A 6,148-nucleotide genomic window follows, 5' to 3' on the forward strand; every position below is an offset into this window, starting at 1 on the left:
TTTTGGCACTATCTGGCAGACTAGAGGATTCCTCACAGCAACAGGAAATCCCATCAGGCATGGAGCCTCAGTGAAGAAACTAATGGAAGTAGCCTTGATACCAAAGCAGCTAGGAATCATAAAGGTTGCTGCCCACACCAAGGCTCAAACACCTGAGGCAAGGGGAAATCGCTTGGCCGATCAAACAGCAAAACAAGCAGCCTTACTCCCTTTGAAGGAGATGGAAACAGTGTCACCGACGGAGGAAGAAATGCAGAACCTCTTTGAGACACAAGAAAACGCCTCTGAGGAAGAATAGGCCGGATGGCGGGCCAAGGGGGCAGAAAAGGTGGAGGGGATTTGGCGCCTAAACGGACTTTCCATCCTGCCACGCAGTTGGTTCCCTGCCATTTTCCAAGTACTCCACTACCCCACACACGGTAGCATAAACTCAATCATGAACCAGATGCAACCTTATTGGGTAGCCCCCGGCTTCAGACAATACGCCTCCCAGAGAATAAAAGCTTGTCACATCTGTCAACACAATCCAGGACAGCTAAATAAAACCCCGCAAAGACACATGCCAAAGACGTTTGCCCCATTTCAAAGAGTACAAATAGACTATATACAGTTGCCAAAACATGGCATCTATGAGTTTGTACTTGTCTGTGTAGACCTCTTCTCAGGATGGCCAGAGGCCTACCCTGTAAGCTCAGCCACAGCCCGAATTACAGCAAAAAAATTGGCCTGTGAGCTGGTGCCTCGGTTTGGACTCCTTGAAGTCATAGAGTCGGACCGAGGTACTCATTTCACAGGACATGTGTTCCAGAACACCTGTGCCCTGTTAGGCATTCAGTCAGCCTTACACACGCCTTACCACCCACAGTCATCAGGGAAAGTGGAAAGGTTAAATGGAACTCTAAAGCTCAAACTAGCCAAGGCAGTGGAGGAGACTGGTAGACCATGGACAGAATGTCTCCCCATAGCTCTTTACTCTATAAGGACTACCCCACAGGGAAAGCACAGGCTCTCACCCTTTGAAATACTCTTTGGTAGTGCACCCAGATTAGGATGCTACTTCCCGCAGGAGTTACACCTGCAATGTGATAGCCTAACGTCTTATGTTGTTTCTCTGCAGAGGAGACTAACTGAAACCCACCAAAGGGTCTACTCTTCTCTACCTGATCCTGATGCCGTTCCAGGAACCCACTCTCTAAAGCCTGGTGACCGGGTCTACCTAAAGAAGCACGTGAGAAAGACCCTTGAGCCACGATCCGAAGGGCCTTTGACTGTCCAGCTGACCACTCCAACCTCCGTCAAACTTGAGGGGAGATCGACATGGGTCCATGCCAGCCACTGCAAGAAGGCCTAATACTGCTGATAAGTATTTCTATGTGTACTCCCTTTTTGGGGCCTTCTACACCACGGCAGAATTCATTTGAGACCCATCATGAAGTGTTAGCTGAAAAACTTGAGATCACAGACTGCTGGATATGTACACACGCACCTGTGACAGCCTCTTCCATGCCATACTTAGCCATTCCAGTCCCAATAAACGAAGAGTTCCAATGGGGAGGCTGTTACAATAGACTATCAGTCAATGACACCAAGTATCAAAAACTGTGGAACACTAGTGTGCCCATACCAATAGTAGGGTGGGTAGATTTCCCCTGGTGGCAAGGCAACCTTACTACTGGCCTTCCCGGAACCCAGCAATATTTAGCCTTTGAAGAAAGCAGCTGGGTACCCCGTAATTACACAAAAACACCTACTATGGGCAAGATTCCAACAGAAGGAATCAAAATATGTTTTGGGCGAACCTCTGACAGTACAGATGCATTTAAACCCTTGCTGTTAGAGAGACATCTGCATGACCATGGGTGGGTATACAATTCATTGTTTCCAGAAGGCACAAATGATACTTGTTACTCCCAACCCGGAAATTTATAGTGCAATGATTCTGACCCATATGTGCCTGGCCGAGAAACCTGTGGTGAACCGTCCGCAGGGTATTGTAGTCCCTTAGGCCAACTTCCCGGATGGTTTATGCTCAGAAACATTTCGGCCTTTATAGATATAGTACATAGACTCATATTACAACATTCTACCATCTGGGATCTCCCACCGCAAACCTACTGGGTTTGTGGTTACAATGCCTACAAATGGCTACCAGTAGGAGTAAATGGCACCTGCACCTTGGCCCGTTTGACCCCTGCCACCTTCATTATCAATACCACTGATATACCGGCAGGGAAAATGCCTCTCCACCTACTGGTAAAGAGATCGGCAGACAACAAAGACAGGCCTAGTGGCCGACCCAATGTGATTCAAATGAGTTATGTCAACAAATTTTTCAGCTCTCTTTTTATCTATCCCATGGTAATGCAGATGTATGATAAGTTGGTGGACAGCACTGACTATCTTGATGATTACATTTTTGAGGTTCTCCAAGCAGTAAATAGTACCATTGTCATACAGAGACAATTAATCATTGTAACCAACCAACATACTTTGGTACTGGATTACCTCACTGCAGCCCAAGGGGGGATGTGCCGAGTTGTTGTCACTACATAAATCCAAAAGGAACCTTAAAAGCCCAAGCCAGTTTAACTGAGATACAAAAGCTGAGGAAAAAACATGATGAGGAGGTCCTCAGAAGTTCAGATGCTTGGTGGAGCAATACCTTTTCAATGTTCAACCCTGCAAACTGGTTTAAGGGAATAGGAGGATGGTTCATGGGGATACTGCAATCAGTATTCCAAGTGTTACTCTGTTTACTAGTTGCTTATGTAGTGTTCAAGTTGCTAATGGCTTTGTTTTCCCGCTGCTTGAAGCAATGTAGATAAAATGATTATTCAGCACCCGTATGAAATCACTAATATGCCTTTTTTCTCTTCTCTACTCTTTCCTCTAGAAATCACCTTGGCGTATCATGATGAGACTCCTATCGAGAGGCATGCAGGCAGTCCTCTGGGTGATGGATGTGAGACGACACTCCCTGAGCAACCCGCGGCTTAGAAAGTATCTGGAAGCTAGCCTGCTCTCTCTATAATCCACAGCTTCTCGATGGCCCCCTGTCCATCAATCACGCCAATAGGGGGGATTGTGAGGAAAGAGTTAACCTTTTTCACTGGCTTAGAAAAATAATAGAAATTCATTCTCCTTTGCAAGACCAAACCAGACTTATTTACGTAATAAACTATGAGACCAACCTCAAGGACGCAGAATGTTTTGACTGAAGAGACGACTGAAAAACATCTTGTTATGGAAGAAGAAACGTCATAGACTGCTATGGGAGTATAAGTCATTATGTTAATTTCTTTTGCTTGGAATATGTAATCCACGCCTTAATGAACGTAGATTAATGAATATGTATGTTGCATAGTTACGCCCTAATCAACTTTGTATAACCTTGTAATGTACACAAAATAATACACTTTCTATTCGGAACCACACATCTCCAGTCTTATGTGTATAACAGCGTCTGCTTGTTTTCATTGAGGCTGGAATAGCCGAGGGGGGGTCATCGGTACCCTCTCTGCATTTGGACATCGCTGGCAACAGCTGTGACCGTTAGGTCAACCTAACATAGGCAACAGGGACCTTTTGGGCCTCCCAGACTTTAATTGTTTCACCGTACATCTTTGGGTTCAAGGATATTTGACACAAGCAGTGATTTCCGCTACTTCGCAATGCAACAGCCAAACCAGCAGACGATAACCAATATGTAAGAGAATTTGTATGTCATGAAATGTTTTCAAATTATGTTGATGGTGTAGTTGGAATCCATTTCCTAAAGTTGAACTAAGTTGATGACCCAACTTTTCTTTAAAAAAAAGAAGTCCAAACCTGTGCTGATCATGTTGGGTGAGCCGATCCTGACCTAAATACCATGGGAACAATGGAGGTAGGATATGACTAGTACTTGGCATGCTAGGTCACACATTTCAGGTACTTAATATGGCTATGCGCAGTAGATGGCTGATGGCCAAACCATACTTCGCTCAATTGTTTGGCTGGCAACTATCTCAGCCGACACTCCCATACACAGGAGTGCTCATTCACCAGAGTGATTCTGTGATTATGAGAAAGCAGCTGACTGACACATTGGCCAATGGCTCATCTTAAGGAGAACTATGCGATCAGCCATCCAAAATTGGACATGATTGATCACCATCTGTCCCAACCATCCCTTGGCCGGTGCACCCATACACATTAGACATTCTGCTGAATCCATCAACTGACATTAGTCTAAAGTATATGGGGGTGCTTAGACTATGAGTCCCCTATTGCTCACATGGGCATCCAACAATTATCTTTGCTATTATAGGTTCCAGCAACTAATAGGTGCTGCCTCAACAAGGTGTGCCTGGTGATTTTGCAGGCCAAGGTCAAACTTTCTATGCAGTGGAGAATCCAAGGAACACAAGAAGGACAATAAAGCACAAGGCACATGGCTTAAACCAAAATGTCCACAGCAGCAGAAGAGGGTTTAACAGTAGATTTGAGAGGATCTGCTGAGATTCAAATTTAGCAAATCCAGGTTGCATGAAAAATTTAATTTGCAGTGAAGTTATTTGATGCAAATTGAATGTTCCTTATTATGTTCTGAGATTTCTAAGGCCTTAGACATCACCAAAATCCAAGTTGTTTTTCAGGTGGACACATGTAACGTGAAGGAACATCAGAGGTTTAGTCAGGCTGGAAGGTCTAACTCCAAGTGGTGATCGGCACTCCACTCTATGTGAAACTGAGAAATGAATAGATAAAGAGACTCCGAAACTCACATGTAATTGAAGTCGTAATTAATTGACTACTGATGGTGATCATAGTACAGACCCATTCCAAGTTTTGCAGGGGAGCCCAATATTCTGTACAGATGGGAAATGTCAAAGCTTTTCATTCTGGATGAAGCAAAATAGTGCTCAAAACACCAGCTGGAGGCTGTGGGTGCTACGCCTTTTATTAATCACACACTACTTTTTATTTCTGCACATTTATATTGCTTTAGTAGCTTTATCAGATTAGTTGTTCAACAAATGAGTGCTAGACTTCACAAGAGCTTCTTGGATGACAAATTGGAAGTCACAGGGAGGCCAACACCTCCACTGGATAGACACCAAGGGGAGGCATTAGTACAGAAGAAGGTGAAGGAGCTCCAACGGGAATGTAATAATCCTGAAATGTTCTGTGTCCTAACAACATGCAAAATGGATTTTCTTGTACTTTGGAAAGAGACACTGAAATCCAATGTTAGAGGGTGTGTATGGCTCAGTGTGGGAGGTGCTGGGTGTATCACTTGTTCTTTTAGTATTTTCATAATAAGATATGTTTCATATGCTGTCAGTTCTGTGGGGTTGACTATACTGGTGGCCTCTTGGCTGGGTGGTTTAGTGGTTGGTGGTTTAGTGACTGGTGAGGTCCAAGATGCTGCCCCAGGAGGCCATTATTGCACTCTCCCAGTGAATAATGAGTAACACACTGGCTACTGTATGTCATACAGCTGGTTCAAGGTGTGGCATGGAGTCAAGCACCAGAAGAGGGTCTAACAGTAGAGATGAGAAGATCTGCTGAAATTCAAATTTGGCAAATCCAGTTTGCATCGAAAACTCAATTTGCAGTGAAGTTACTTGATGCAAATCGAATTTTCCTTATTATGTTTTCAGATTTCCAAGGCCTAAAATTGTTGTGGAGAGCCATTGGATCAAATACTTAATTACCTCTGGATATAGGGCATTGTGGGAAGTGTGTTCAATGAAAGCAATTCTCTATACATAAGCCAATCTTCAGAGATATCCAAGATGGCCCTCGATGACATCATGGACCTGCCCATGAGCGTCACCATAGATCCACCCCGATGATGTCATAGACCCCCCCATCAGCATCACCGCAGATCCACCCCAATGATGTCATAGACCCGCCCATGATTGCGCCCACCAATCAGCCCATGGACCAACTCATTGTTCAACTCACCGACCAATGGGCACATCCGAACATGCCTACAGAGCTAACCACAACCCATTTTCCTAGTTTATATAAGGGCATGTTTCAGTTGAAATAAACTCTGATTGGGCCAACCTCTGATCGAGGAAAGATGAACATCTGACTGTGTGTGTGTCTGATGTAATTTTTCAAGCATGCAATTGATCCTAATTAATTAGGACAGTCA

The sequence above is a fragment of the Anomaloglossus baeobatrachus genome, chromosome 6 (assembly GCF_048569485.1).
Source record: "Anomaloglossus baeobatrachus isolate aAnoBae1 chromosome 6, aAnoBae1.hap1, whole genome shotgun sequence".
Lineage (NCBI taxonomy): Eukaryota > Metazoa > Chordata > Amphibia > Anura > Aromobatidae > Anomaloglossus > Anomaloglossus baeobatrachus.